The following is a 16669-nucleotide window of genomic DNA, read 5'->3' as shown; positions in this document are numbered from 1 at the left end:
ACCATGTTTTTAGAAAAATAATGGGTGTCTGTATTGCATAAAAACCTAGTATATCGAGCCATTTTCAAGGAATATTCTGCATAAAACAGTATAGTCTGTTTCACTATTGATGCTATTACTAGGTCAGGCGCTTTGGTTTCTACAACTATTCATTTGTATATTAAGACAGTGATGGAAGCAACAACTTCTAAATGTGTATATTAATTTAGAAGCTGTTGCTTCCATCACTTTTTGGTGAATTGTAATAAAAATGCACATACCTGTGAAAGAAGTACAGTTGAAATCGACAAAATGGAAAATATCCAAGATTTTTTCATTGACAAATTATCCCTTTTCACTCATAAAAGTTTACACTTACGGAGATTTATAATGGGAAATGTTTACATCTTTTTTCCATTCGGAAGTACTCGGGACACCTCGCACAATATTTTAACGTTATCATCCGGGCTTAATTATTGCTGATGCAATGCAAAATCTCCGTAGACTTTCTATTTAGGGATGTGTATTGAAACCTGAAGCGGAAGAGGGGGCGTTTCAAAACAGATAATCTTGACATTTTTCATATTAGTGGATGAACGTAGTTTGACCACAAAGGTATTTATTATTATCGAGATATCAAGCGAAAAGTGGTGGAAGCAAAATCTCGGGACAGAGTATAGTAATTACTAAACAAACAAAAAAACAAAAAGAAAAATTTGAATTTCTTTTTTGGGGGGAGATATTTTTTAGTTAACACATGGAGCTTTTATCATATTTCAAAGGGAAAATGATTTCTCCGAATACAGAAGAGAAATATAATGAAATAGGTCCGCATGGATGGGCTTAGTGTGAATGTTTACGAGGCGTATATGATGCACTGATATTTGGACAAGCAGTCAACGGTTTGATTTTAGGAGACACACCATGGATTATGATGCTCTCATTCAAAAGTTGGGAACGTTTGGTCCGTACCAAAAGCATCTCCTAATGATTGTTTTCTTTCCAATCATATTCAATTCCTTTGGAGCGCCTGTGTCTAATTTTATACTTGGAGAACATCTTCACAGGTAAGAAATGTTTTTAAAAATCATTAGATGGTTTCTATTTATAGCCCTGGGGATCTATTTTTACTAGGGAAATTAATGGCAGCAATTTTATAGCAATCAGTATTAAAATTTAATTTTTCCGATATTTTGACTGGCATGTGCATGGATGTCAAACAACCTAGTAAAGTTATTTCTGTAACATTTTCATAAATATATACATAACTTAAACCCTTGCATTTAATCGCCCGTGAAACGAAGTGGACCTGTAAATGCATGAATGGATCCGAAACAAAAATATGGTTTTAAAAACCCCACTCATTCAAAATAAAATAGGGTAAAATTTATTAGAATATTGTCATGTTCTTAAATTAGAATTTTCGGCGTATACAAGAGACTTTTCTTACTTCAAGCTGTAACTTGCAATGTTCAGACACTGTGAAAACAGTACACTTCAAAATACCAACTCCCTCAAGTTCTTTTTTTTTTAAATTGTAAATCTGAACACTTTTCGTAAATAGGCACTGTCACCCAGCCCAGGTACCGGAAAATAAACTTTTATTTCGTTGCATCCGGTTGCACATCTGAACCTCGTGGTCGACGTATAGTATTCCGTTCGTAGTCTTTGGATTTTTTGGCATTTATTTCCTATTTATGTGCACCTGTTTATTTTTTGTAAGTATTTATCTGACCTTACAAAAAGTGCGCAAAATTTGATAATTTTATCGCGACCGAGTACAACGGCGAGGCAAGATGTATGTGCATTAGGGTGAGACATCGTCAGCAAAATACTTTCAACTGCTTAGAGATCTTTGGCTTATTCAGGGGTTGTAAAAATAGCGGTGATAAAAGAGAAGTTTGAGGGATAATGCATTTTACATGCAGGAGCGGTGTTCAGCTTTAAACTGTAATAGGAGATGTTTAAATTTATTAACTCCCTCTTAATTCGGTTCATCGGGATTCGAGGTTCGGGTACCTCATTCATCATAACACGTAAAACAAATCAAGTTTTATATGTTTATTAAACAAACAAATCAACAATAGGCAAATGAAAAGAGGAATGTAGAACCCTATGGTTATCGAAAAGGAGTGGTAGACTTTAATGTAAACAATGAATAAATAACGACAAACTAATTAATATGCTGGGAGACACTAAAGAAAAATTTAGTTCTTGGTCAAATAAAACGAAAAGAATTTCTATTTACCTATTGAGGTTAGACAGTTATAAACAGTTCAATAGAACTTTGCCACCGACTCATCAGATTTCCTAGGGTGTTCGGTATTTATAGGAATTTTACCCAATCAAAATAAAGATACTAAATATAGACGTTAACTAATAAAAACTCTAGTAACAAATACGATTAAAGAAATTAAACCAAACCCGATCGAGTATAACGGAAATAGAATAAAATTTACGTAAGTAATTGTTGATTCTACTATATTCCCCCTCCTTAAAAAAAATAAATTCGTTTGAATAACAATTGTTAATCTTTTTTAAACAATAACATGTAATATACAAACAAAATGAATAACAATTGTAAATTATTTTAACAATAACAATAAATCATAATTATCAAACTGAAAACGAATATTAACATTAACTCTAACAGTTAATATGAAGCTCAATGATTTCTGTTGGTTTTCCCAATCAGCTTTCCTGGGCATCCATTGCCTCTTCTGTAATGCAGGAAAACTTCCTCTCCCCGAATATCCACCGTCTCATCCATGCAAATATACTCCTCTCTCCATAAAATATCACCCACCAAAGGTCCTTGGATTAACTATATTCTCAAGAAACTGGCGACATCTTTTGACATACCGGGGTTTGGATTTGTGGTTTTTCTCCAGTCGGCTCTGGATAATGATATCCCTAGACTGCCGCTAATGGGCCCTGTACAGGTGTCGCGCAACCTGTCCCTGCTATACATGCTGGTAGGGGCACCTGTGAAACGGGCACCGTAAAGTGAGAACGAGGGCCTCGTGTGTCATCCTCCAGTGCTCCAGTAGGGCTGGCCACCGGGGAAACCCCTCAAGGCAACCCTCCGCCGGGCATGAAATGCTTACTTCGATGGATGGGGTCTCTGTCGACTTTTGTTCAGAGGGATTCTTATCTGGGACATGACCCCCCTCTGTAGCCCCTGGTCCAGTGTGTTCTGTCTTGTCCATAACATCTTCAATTGTGAGCAATTCTTCATCTCCTAAAAGAACCTCTAAAACGTCCATGCCAGAGATTTTAAAAAACCATACACACATAATATTTATAATATCCGGCAGAATAACCGTCTTATTATATGCATAATAATAATTACATTGTGTTTATTTATTGTATTGTTTTAGTAGATAAATGTTATGAAAAGTAAAAAAAAAATCTGTATATACATGTGTATTTGTTTTATATAGAATAAGGCGGGGGGGGGGTGGGGTTCTATCCCGTCGGGTTTTTCTGGGTAAACCAACTGGAGTGGCGCTTGTAAGTTCTAAGGAGTCAGCTTCTTCCGTTCTGTCTAGCCAATTGCTGATGGGTTTATTCCCAGTGTATTGTTTTAAATGATCGACAAGAATATTAATGCTTTTATTGGCCTCATTTCTTTGAATTTCTATATAATGTCGGAAACTTTTCCCACAACCAAATAGGGACCTGTCCAACCTTGTCCTAATTTATTATTTATAGCAGGGGGATACCATCTCCACACGGATTCACCTATTTTATATGACTTTTGTTTTAGACCCTTGTCATAAAAAATTTTTTTTGACGACTTGCAGCAATGTTTGCTTTGTCACACACATATTCAAATGTAGATCAAATGGCGTTCTGTACCCATGCTACATACATTATTGGACAAAGATCAAGTTTTTCCCCAGGGGGAGGACCCACCATAATATCGATAGGTAAAGATTATTTTCGACCCAACATAATTAAATTTGCAGAACATTTTGTGGATTCATGTACGGTAGCTCTATACGCCATTATTAAGTGAAGGAGATGATCGTCCCAGTCATTTTTTTTTTGTTGACAAATCTGAATTAGAGTCCATTAGAGTCCATTAGATTGGGGACGGTACGGTTTAGTGCGAGTCTTTTCTATACCCAGCTTTTTACATAAAGATATAAACAACTCGCTCTCAAATTCCCGACCCTGGTAGGTATGAATCTGAAGCAAGGTACCGTAGCGGCAAATAAATTCTGTTAGTAACTTGTCGGCAACAGTCATAGCTGTATGATTTTGGACTGTATAGGCCTCTTTCCATTTAGAGAAATAATACCCCACATTGATTATAAACTCATTTCCCTTTCTAGTCGTAGGAAGCCCCCTAAAATGTCTATTGCAATTCTCTCGATTGTTTTACCGATTGCTGTAAAGGGGATTAGCCTACCCCGGGACCCGGTTTCCTTCTAGCACACTAATCACACGCTTCACACCAGAGTTTAACATCCTCTGTCATTCTAGGCCAATACAATCGCCTTTTGACATTTTTTAAAGTTTTGCCCCTACCAAAATGACCCGCTAATATATCATTGTGTAAGTAATTAGGAATTTTATCTCTGACACTGGACGGAGCTACTATCTGATGAATTGTTTGCTTGGCTGCATTTTCCTAACATGTTGGATATAAAATTTCATTTTTAAAAATTTTAAACTATTCCCACATGATGTTCATGATCTTGACTAGGTGTGAACAATTTTTATCTACACTCTTGGGGGGGGGGGGGGGGGGGGGTTATTTTGATTATTTCTCTTAATATTTAGAAATTCACCAATTTCAGGATCTTCCTGTTGCCATTTTTTAATATTTTCTACACCCCAGTGTTCAACCCAGTTTCCAACTCGGACCCATTAAAAATGAAGTAAACATTTAATTTATTTTGATCTACTTTTGGGGAGTTTTCACAAGTTTCAGGATCCACCAGACAGTTAGGACAACGTTCTCTTCTTACATTATCTAATTGGTCTTCTTGACAATCCATCAGCATTGATATGATTTCCACTTTTGCGGTGCTGGATTTCAAAATCAAACGTGTCTATTACAGATATCCATCTAGCGAGCATACCCTCTGCACCTTTAAAATTTTTAACCACACAAGGAATGCGTGATCTGTGCGCAAAAGAAAATGTCTACCCAAGAGAAAATGTTTAAATTGTTTTAACATCTCTACAACGGCCAATAATTCTCTATGAGTAACACAATAATTTTGTTGGGTTTTACTAAAAGTTTTAATGGCGTACGCGAGGACATATTCTTCTCCATTCTGTACTTGAGACAAAGCACCCCCTATTCCTACTTAACTTGCGTCTGTATAAAGAATGAACGGATCAGTGCTATTAGGATACGACAGAAGAGGCGCGGATATGAAACACTGCTTTAACCCATCGAACGCTTTTTGACAAGATTCGTCCCAACAGAATTTTCTGTTTTTGCGCGTGTTTAGTTGAAGGATATGCTATTGTAGAAAACTCAGGTATAAATTGGCGATAGTACCCGGTTCAACCGAGGATACTTTTAACTTAAGACACGTTTCTTGGTTCTGGTCAGCCTTGAACGGCGTTGACTTTTTGTGGATTGCATGCTATACCTGATTCACTAATATACCACAGACGTTTGGAATAAAGTACATTTCTTTGGCTTTAATTTTGAATGCGCTCTTCGTATACATTGTAGAACTTAAATTTGACAAAGCAGTTTCAAAATCTATATCAAAAACTATAACGTCATCTAAATAGCATATACATTTTGAATACCGCAAAACCCCAAGAACTCCAACTCCATAAGTCGAGAAAAAGTGGCAGGTGCGTTCGTTAGGCCAAATGGCATGACGTTAAAATGAAAAAAAAAACCGTTATAAGTAACAAAAGCCGTTTTTTTCTTTATCTTCGTCTACCATCTTCACTTGCCAGTAACCACTAGCCAGTTCTACAGTAGAAAAATATTTCGCATGGGCTAACGTTTGCAAGGCCTCGTCTAGCTGCAATAATGTAGCCCTCTCCCGATTTTTATTTTTTTTGCGGGGGAGAGGGCTACAACTCCATAGGATCTCCGTAATGGTGCAAGTGCAGGAGTGATTCACTCCCGCAACGATTTCGTCTCAAATCGTACATAAATGACAATAACATTTGCATTTCTTACCTGAACTCAAACAGTGTAGATGTCTATGGCATAACTTAATCCAAAAATATCAAGTATAGTCCATATATCGGTTATTTTTCGTGTATGTCAATAACACAAGTTGAATTTGTCCGCCATGTTTACTGACCTTGACTGGTTTTATTTTGGGACAGCCAATGAGAATTGAGGAGCGGATCTTGAACTGAATATAGGAATTCCCCTATTTTAATCATAATTAACGAGGTAAATATGAATTTTCCATTATATATCATTTCCTGAAACGATGTTTTAGTGATAGAACGAGGTAAGATCGATTATTTACACTGTCATTCACGTTATCAAGCCAATCAAAACTCCAAGCGTAAATCCCATACAATCACGCGAGAATTGTCATGGCTGCTGAAAAAGACGACTGGTAAACGTGCTGATATGTTTTATCTGGTTTTGATTTATATACGGTTAATTTGGTCAACCTGAATTAAAATATCATTTGATCTAAAGGAAGTCAAATATAAAATCGATCTTTACAGACCGAAGTCAGCCGCATTAAAAAATTAATTTTGCACCATTACGGAGATCCTGTGGAATTGTAGCCCTCTCCAGTAAACATTAGATATAAAAAATCGGAGAGGGCTACATTATTGCAACTAGGCCTCGTCAATTCTTGGAAGTGGAAAAGCGTCTTTCTTTGTGACGGAATTAAACTTCGGGTATTCAATACAAAATTGAATTGTTCCGTCTGACTTGGTAACTAGAACAACAGGAGCAGCCCAGGGGCTTTGACTATGTTCTTTCGCATTTTTGTCTAGCATACTTCGAACTTTCTTGTAACTCATTACCCGAGGCTGTAACCAGCGTGATTGAAACGCTTTCTATATCAGCCCTATAACTGGTATCAACGGTTTCGATTGTATTTTGGGAAATTAAAGTTACGGAACACCCAGTATCTACCAAAAAATTAACTTTGTCTTGCTCCAGCGTTAAAGGCAATAAAATGCACTAAGAGTAACCGTATTCCACACAACTGTTTGCCCTATAATGTTACCAATTGCAGATTGCGGTCAACAATTTTCACCTACTTTGGCTGAGACTTCTGGCTCGAGCTCAGCCTCTGGGAGTTTAAAGGACCACTATCAACTTCTATATTTTCTTTTGTAGTTTCTGTTTGATCGCAACAGTTGCTTGCAAAATGACCAAATTTACGACCGCGGCACGTGATACTACTGTGATATATTTGGCGTTTTAAATGCTTCTTCGCGTTCGAGTGAGAATGTATTAGACGTGTTTGTTGATACACGTAGGGGTGCATTAGGCCCTTGAGAGCCGGTACTCCGATGGGTTTGAGGAGAAGAACTTATAAAAATAGAAGCGGTTGAAGTGAACAAAGACCGACTGGATTTTACTGGACTTTCCCTATTATTTTTCGATTCTTCATAATTTTCAAAATCTTCCAAAAATCTCTCATAAATTTTTCCTATGCCACTCCAGCCGGGTTGAAAGTATTGAAGGTAATCCCCCAAATGTGTCAATACGAAAGATGCCACTGATTACTCGAATCCCGGATGAGCCCCCAAAAGTATGTTATAGGAGATCTTTAAATTAATTAACCCCCTCTTAATTCAGTTCATTGTGATTCGAGGTTCCGTTGCCTCATTCATCATAATACGTAAGACACAAAAGTTGTTTTTTTTGTTTAGTAAACAAAACAAATCAACAATAGGCAAATGAAAGGAGGAATGTAAATCCCTATGATTATCGAAAAGGAGTGGTGGACTTTAATGTAAACAATGAATAAATAACAACAAACTAATTACTATGCTAAGAGATACTATAATAGAAAAATTTAGTTCTTGGTCAAATAAAACGAAAAGAATTTCTACTAACCTATAGAGGTTAGAGGCATAAACCGTTCAAAAGGTTTGGACACCGACTCATCAGATTTCCTAGAGTGTTCGGTATTTATAGGAATCTTACCAAATCAAAATAAAGATATTAGACCAATAAAAACTCTAGTAACAAATACGATTAAAGAAAGTAAACCAAACCCGATCGCATATATAACGGAAATAAAATAAAATTTACGTAAGTAATTGTTGACTCTATTACAAAACAATATTTTATTCAATATAAGATATTGAGTGAGATTAGGCAACAGGCACAGCCTTTTTAAGCCCTCTCCCTTCCTTAAAGCTGACATGAATTCATAAATACGCATAACTTCCCTTTTATCTCCGACTACCGCCATATTAGTTGTCGATTTCTATTGTTCTGCTCATCGCTACACACCCCCTATATAAGGCCGAGAGCCCTCGTCATGCTTCACTGCATTCAGGAATTTCATACACCCGAACACGTTACCTTGGACGAAAAGACTTGTAAAAACGCGTTTTAACAAAAATAATATGAGAACCACTTCACTGGCAAGATATATCCAATAAACGACGAAACAGGACAGACTGAAATCCAGGCGCAGATACTTCAGAAATTCCTCGATAATTGTAGACCGTTTTCCTGTGTATGTTATAACATCGCACATGCGCAAACCACACACTGTGGCAATGTCAATTATCGCATGGATTTTATAAACGGGGAGTTTTTGTAGGAACGGATAGAAACGTTGTTACCTTCTTGGATTTACTATCATTTAGCTACTGTGTTGGATGTAGTGTCGCCAGGGTTTTCAAGAAGATGCAGACGTTATGCACTCTGTATGAACGACGCACGTGTTCGATGTGCATGCGAAGTAAGGCAGCACTGTCTGTGCAAAATAATACAGATACCTTGGACATCCTTTCAAAGAATAAATATATTTTGTATTTCGTTGATTGTTGTTTTCTTTATTTTTTGTTACTACATGTACAATGTGTAGTTCATGCATTTAGAAGTCCGTGCAACGTGAATGCCTCGATCGGAAAGCAACCGACCGTAACTTTCTCAACCGGTATATATACCCCAGTGGCAGTAGAGGAGCGATCGAAACTAGTATAGCGACCAAATGCTTTTATGAATTCATGTCAGCTTTAAGTTCTATCACTATTACATGTATTCCTATCTCTCATGGCATGCATTGCTTCATTCGACAAAATTGTATTGGGTATTCCCTCGAGAAAGTACATTTCAAACAGGATGCAACAAGTTAAGGCGTACCCCCTTCTTAATATATTTAGATATAGAACGAAAGAAATTTACCCTAAGCATCATTTTTAAGAGTAATAAAATTTGTAGAGGAGTTAGATCAAATTTTAAGATACAAGCCCTTACGTGCAATAACGAATTAGGATGGTAGATCTAAGTTGTGTTGTGTATTTGCTAAAAAGTAATTTATTACTTTGCTTGTCACTTCCAATAACGATGTTACGTTACAGGCAGATCTTTTTGTAATAAAAACTCGCTTTATTGTACTATAAAGCACAAAACATCATCTAACTTTGACATAGTTACATGTATGTCTTTGAAGTAGAAATTACTCTGTACAGGATTATTTTTGCACTTCATCACTTGAAAACAGTTTAAACGAATCTTGCTTCACCGTGAATAACATCACAAGCCATCGCATGTATTTCCATTTGTTTCCGATTTATATTCCAATTTGAATATTGTTGCTGTTGTTGTTTTACACTCATACGCGCCGCTTCATTTACATTATTTACATTTTCGATCAATGAAACTTGACATTTTATGATTTGAAAATATTTGATTAAATGATAAGAAATGAATTTAATATTTTTTGTCTATTGATCGACGTATTAAAGGAAAAAAAATTGACCGGTTACGCGCATTGATGAAAAAGTTTTCCGGTTAATTTTTCCTTTGATACGTCGATCAATAGAAAATAAATTAAATTCATTTCTTAAAAAGAGAAACAGACGTCGACGCCAAAAGAGGAATAAGGCGTATGTATTACTTTATGTCAGCTTTAAGGTAGCTCGCGGTTTGGCTGACGTCATAATATAAATCGAAGCAGAAAGTTGACTGTCTTTGCAAAATAATAAAAAGAATTGCAAACAATAATCAGCAACCTTTTATAAAAGCTTAAATGCATCATACAAATATTTAATTAACATGTGATAAAAATTTAAAGACATGTAAGGACTTCACTTGTTCTAAAAATTATTGGTGTCCGTTGAACTGTTCTATCTTATGTATTGTGTAGGCAACTAAATAAATGAAACTTCACTATAACATACATTAAAATTTTCAACCACTGATCAAAAGAAATATAATTTTTTAGATGTAAAATCCCTGACTTGGAAAATGACTCCTATGCAGTGCAGGGACAGCATCATAAAGATTTGATAAATTTAACAATTCCGGTAAAGTTGGATGGAAGCTACGACGAATGCAAAATCATAGTCAACGGAACGCTTGAAACATGTTCTGAGTGGGTATATGATTATTCAGTGTTTACCCGAACAGTAAATTCTCAGGTAAAACAATTTAATATCAATTAAGTATTGACTCAACACAATCATGTGTGTATATGTGGTAGTAATAGTACGTTTTCTGATATTTCACACTTTCAAAAGTAACTAACTTAATGTTAATAATGAGCACAAAATGTCCCGAGTTTTTGCTTCCACCACTTTTTGCTTGATATTTCAATAATAGTAAATACCTTCGTGCTCAAACTACGTTCATCCATTTTTATAAAAAAATGTCCAGATTATCTGTTTTGAAACGCCCCCTCTACCCTTCAGGTTTCAATACACATCCCAAAATTGAAAGTCTACGGAGATTTTGCATTGCAACAGCCATTAATAAGCCCGGATGATAACGTTAAAAAATTGCGCGATGTATTCCGAGTGTATTCCGAATGGAGAAAAGAGATAATTCTCCGTAAGGAATCTGTTTTCGTTCCTTTGAATTTTTCTGAGTGGAAGGGATAATTGTTCAATGAAGATATCTTGGATATATTCCCATTTAACGATTTCAACTGTATTTCTTTCACAAGTATGTGTAATTTTATTTAAAATCATCAAAAAGCGATAGAAGCAATAACTTTGGACATACTATAATATATATTATTAGTGATTTTTTAAAATGTAGAAATTTTTACTCCAGTGTTATAGTTTATTTATCCAATAAGATAACACATCTATAATGTGCATTTTTGCAGTTTAACATGGTTTGTGACAACACGTATCTTCACTCTTTCACAGGGTGAAAGTGTTATAATCAGTCAGACAAAGAAATGAAGGGTACTTTCTATGGAAATAAATTATGTAGGATGTTAATCTTATAAACGAAATGGACATAAAATGGCCACCTTAAAAAACATCATTTTTCTATAATTCTTTGCTTTCTTTGTACACAATTACCGGTAAAAATATTTTTTAATCTTTCTTTAATCCAAATGCCCACAATTTAGAAACAAGACATATCGCAACCTGTACCCGCTAATTGTTTTTCATTTTTAGCACATGCGGCTTGTTTTTTAACATTTCTTTCAAAAAAACATTGTGCGCATGCTTAAACAATTTTTTTACTACAGGTGTGTCTATCCAAGACTATTAAGGGACAAAAATATTTTCATTGTTGAAAATGTTGCTCGATATTTCCTATTCAAGAAAGGTATGAAAAATGTCAATTTTTTTGAAAGATTTTGATTTAACTACCAGTAAGTGCAAACAACTAGAATAAATAGGTATTTAGTATTATATCACCTTTGATATCTAATGACATTTAATGATTTTTTAAGATTATCATTAGTTAGAGGGATGTCTCTTGTTGAAATTTATATGCAATACATGTATGTAGGCCCCTTTTGTTAAGTACGTGTACGTAAAATGCGAAACTTGACTGTTGTGCTGACTTTACACGGTTTACACGGTTTATTTTGCATGATAAGTATATGTAATAACATGTAATTTCTAATTTGAATTACGCACATTTTTATAATATGAATTTTTGGACTTTTTCGACGAGAATGTCGAGAAACCCCCATATGAATCATGTTAAATAATATTTAAAGACAAAATTAATTAAATCAATCTATGTATCAGTAATAGAAATATTTCTCGAAAATTGTATGGATCCAAGTAGTATTAAACTCTAGTCTCGTTCAACCAAACGCTCGGCTGACACCGTGATTTACAGAGACAGCCGAGCGTCAATTTGAACGAGACTATATTGAACTCTGGCGTAGGAATACATACGACTACAAAAAATATTTAATTTGTTCGTACCATTTAAAATCTGACTATTTTTAAGGTATTTATAAATAAGTTTCCTTGAAAAACAATGCTTTAGCATACATTACATCGAATTTATCAATTATTTTCAAGAACTAAGTCTTGTCAGCAGCAATGATTTCTGCTGAGGTCCAAACACTGTTTCATTTTCGATTTGTCTGAGTAACTGCATAGGAGAGTTAATTAAATTCAACTCCCAAAAAGTAGGTGGATGGGGCATTGTAAACTATACACCGGTAAGTTTCTGACATGTGATGGTGCAACATGCACACGGTATGGAAGGTCAACCCTCTGCAGGGAATTAGCTGGGAGTGGTCTAAAAAGCCGAAAAAATCATGAACAAATGGGAGAAATCTCAGAAAAAACACTTAATGAAAATTGTATATATTCATATAATAAAGCACCATCTTCACATGAAATAGCCACATAAGGCAGCTATGGCGTTCCATAATTTACCTTTCCTCATCTATATATGGGGGTAGAGAAAAGAATTTCTAAGCTTTAATACATTCTCAATATATTGTCCCCGCGGAAGCGCTGAATTCATGACCCAGGGCTATCAATTTCACAATTTAGGTGCAAGACTGAATTGACATTATACCGTATTTCACCATGCATAAATTTAATTTTACATGTTCAGGAGTATAGAAGATTTTTGGAAATCATGGTTTCATTTGATTATTTTATTATTTGGACCTGCCTATGAAGCCCTGGTTGTTTGAGGTCATAGATTTTACAGATTTTATAACTGTTATCCTAGAGATGCTTCAAACCAAACGTGATAACAATCGGATTTGTAGTATTTAAGAAATCAAAAATGTAAAATTGTAAGCGAACAGCACTCGCCGACGGACAAACACAAATCGCAAATTGACTCTTGAGACCAATAGACATCGAGGTTATTTTCTATATAGTAAAAATTAAGCTGGCACAAATGTACATTAAAGCTTATCAAACTAAGAAGAAAAAAGCCATTTCAGGGCCCAGGATCATGAAACTGTCTTGAATCTTAAGTCATACTTAAGTCAATAAATTTGCACTTAAATTTAAAGATCGTTCTTAAAGTGGATCACAAAATTGACTTAGGGTTAAGTCTCAAATAGTGTATTAAATCTTAAGTCTGCTATTAGGCACACTTAAGTATACAGATTGTAACTAAGCAACTTCAAAATGGTGGCACTCGTTGGATTAGGCGGCTCACTTTTCCTCGGGTTTTTCGAGACCGTCTTAATCTATAGGAAATGCGGGCAGATGATGAACTCTTCGAGAGGTACCTTTTTCGTCGACGCACTATCATTTATATCTGTGACATGATTGCCGAGACGGTGAGTCATGGAACGAGGAGGCCACTGGGGCTTTCCACAAGCTTGTTGGAGATGCCGTGAATGTGTCGAAGGCAACGGCTGGACGATGCATCCGGAGAGTGGCCTCGGCCATCGCCAATGCAGCGCTTCCTAATTCGTCTATGAGAAATAATTGCCCAGCATCTGGACCTGCACATATATTTTTAACTAAAACTAGGGAAATATCAGTAAGACAATCAACATAAACAGAGGAACTGCATGAATCTTGAAGATTAAGTATCACCGATATACATGTATAGGTAAATTAAATACACAAAACGAAAGGTCCATAGCTAAAAGGAGAATTAAGTCAAATTAAACAGTTGAAAGATTGATTAACAAAACGATAAACTGTGGGGACCTAAATATAAGTTGTTAATTACATTATGATTAAATTACACTTAAAAATTAAATTTCATTCAAGAAATCTACATCAAAAAATGGGTCTCTCTCTTTTTGATCTTTAACAGAAGATAATGTTTCTGAAGAAAAACCAGTTGCTGCTGATCTTTGATCAATTTTCTTCTCTCTCTGGTGTTCTCAAGTTCTTCATGGAGCAGCGTCTCCGTTGTAATTTTCTGGGATGAAGGTGTTGGTCTAGTTGGTAGAAAGGGCAGAGTGGGCGCTGACGATGGCCAAGGTTGCAGATTTACTGAGCTGGTAGGACGCTCTATGCCGGGTACAAGTTGGGGTGTCAGTGAAAGAGAAAGTGAACTAGCTGGCTCTAAAAACATGATACTGAGTTATCCTTTTTGCTTTTTGGATTTCTACATTCTTTCCACATATTTCAACCACTATTTGTCATAATCATGATGTGTGTGTGTGTGTGTGTGTTTCCTAAGGATCATTGATCGTTGTATAAAAAAAAAATTAACATAGTTATGAATCTAATGCAAGTATCAGTACTTAATCTACTTGTTCTGATGTTCATTTTTAGACATAAAGCCTTCATAAACTTTTCTATTAATATTTTAATGTTATTAATGTTCTATATATTAATTGTGAATTGATAATGATAATCAAGTGATATTTTTTTCAGGTGAAGAAGGCAGCCAAACAGAACATCACACCCGCCACTAGCATTGTTGAAGAGATAATGGCAGAGAAGTGTGACTTGCGCCAGACAGAGAGCGGTCGTCCCACTTCATCCCTCCTTATTCGAACTCCCAACAGACATCAGCAGAAGTTCAGATCCGAGGAACCAAAAGAACTTAACTTTGAGGTACTCTTAAAACTTACCACTCAAATAATGTAGTAAGACTTGTCTTTAAAGTAGGTAGTCTATATGATTCGCATAAAAAGTTTAAATGCAGTAAATAGTATCATTATACAACCAGTGTACAATAAACATCAATAGCAAATATGTAGATTATAATTTTAAAAAATACTATAAAGTTTACACATGTATGATGTTTTGGATTAATACAGAATTGCCATGTTCAGAACATAAATATATTATTCTTGGATCAATGAGGTTTTTGCTTTAAATACTGTACCTTTTTTGATGTCTTTCTCTGAAGGCATTTCAACTTCCCTAAGCGCCTCTATAGGGGCAGCAGATCAGCCTCCTGTCGAAGAAGAGTCAGAAGAGTGTAGAAAGGAAGGTTGTGGCATCCTCTTGCTTTCTGTTCATGCGGGTGTGCCATCTCTCCACTTCATTCCTTTTTACACCCTGTCCAAAGACACCCTAATGACACTGGCCAGGTCGTATCCCTGATGTAATCCAGTAGCTGGTTTAGAGCTCTAACCTCCACACCATTGGCTAGTTCTTGGAAGGCAGGTTGGACATGCTCTTCGGGAATCGGGAGCAGAGCCATCAGCTTGCGGATAAATTTGTTGATGTGATCTCTTTCCCGATAAGCTACCTACAAAAGAATTATTCATGTCAAATTAGAAAAAAAAATGTTTTTCACATTGTATTATGATAAAAATACAAGATATTACAAGTTTTTACTATAACTGATATTTTCAACAATATAAATAAGATGATTTAAGATGAATGGATTGCATGTTTACCTGTAATTCTAGGTCCGGCACCTTTCCAAAAACTGTCTTGGACCATTGGAAAGCACAGCCTCCGATCCTTACATCAGGGAAGACCAACCGCAGTCCTTTCTAGATCCCCCTTCAAAGTCAGCTGTGAAGAGTTGAACTTCTGGAGGTGATTGCAGCAAGTCAAGGAAACCTTAAAGACCTATAAAAGTAAAGGAGATTATAGTGATATATAAATTGTAAAAAAAAAACAACAAGTTAATGCATTTTATGCACTTTAATAACAATAATGTAATAATGTACCTTCTTGTAATCCTTCCCATGTTTCCCTGACATAAGGATGAATGCCAGCGGCACCTGCTTCAGATGACCTCCATTCTTCAAGTAGGCGTGAACTGACACCAGTTGCTTGAAGGGCTCTCTAACCGGTTTGAAAGTTCCATCGATGAACCACTGCTTGGCAGATGCTAGAGTTGCTAACTGCTGAACATGGTAAATCTGTATTAATCCAAAACATCATACATGTGTAATCTTTTAATAATTTTTTTTAAATTATATTTTAGGTCCATGCACGTATTTACGACCTTTGGGAGGCCTATTCGGCAGAGGAAGTGAGCACATCGACCCTGCTGATACTACTCAGAAGTGTTTACACCCCTGTTTTTCATAGTGTGAACTGTTTAAAGATTGCATTATAGTGTCCGTGAACTGTGTTTCATTTCATAAATTGTGATCTGTGCTGTGATATCTTTTTTAATATCTTTTGAACTTGTGTACTTGCATGAGTATATAATTATTGCATATGACCTTTGAGTTTCCCTTTATGTGAATGTAAATATTGTTATAACCTATTTAAAAATGTTGCAATGTTAATAAATGATTAATATAAATGAACTAATTTTTCCTTTTCTTATTATACATTATATGTTTTATTATCAGTATTATATTACTTAGAGTAGTAGACCAAAATTCTGTTATAATTGAAATAGACACCAGTTTTTATATACATGCATTAATTT

General features: G+C 35.5%; 1 long non-coding RNA gene across 3 annotated transcripts; it reads left to right on the top strand.

The window, feature by feature from the left end:
- Positions 1 to 788: 788 nt before the first annotated feature.
- On the top strand, positions 789 to 16538 carry LOC105336981 (organic cation transporter protein). Of its 3 annotated transcripts, none has more exons than XR_010714893.1 (6): positions 789 to 1046; positions 10356 to 10551; positions 14698 to 14880; positions 15179 to 15438; positions 15687 to 15860; positions 15990 to 16538. It is a non-coding gene; the product is annotated as an organic cation transporter protein (long non-coding RNA). The 3 variants fall into 3 exon arrangements; XR_010714894.1 differs by having other exon boundaries at positions 792 to 1046; positions 10356 to 10505; positions 15990 to 16537; XR_010714895.1 differs by lacking the exon at positions 789 to 1046 and adding an exon at positions 3821 to 3911.
- The last annotated feature ends 131 nt before the right edge of the window (positions 16539 to 16669 follow it).

The sequence above is a fragment of the Magallana gigas genome, chromosome 6, assembly GCF_963853765.1.
Source record: "Magallana gigas chromosome 6, xbMagGiga1.1, whole genome shotgun sequence".
Classification (NCBI taxonomy): domain Eukaryota; kingdom Metazoa; phylum Mollusca; class Bivalvia; order Ostreida; family Ostreidae; genus Magallana; species Magallana gigas.
This window is presented reverse-complemented; position numbering and strand designations above follow the sequence as displayed.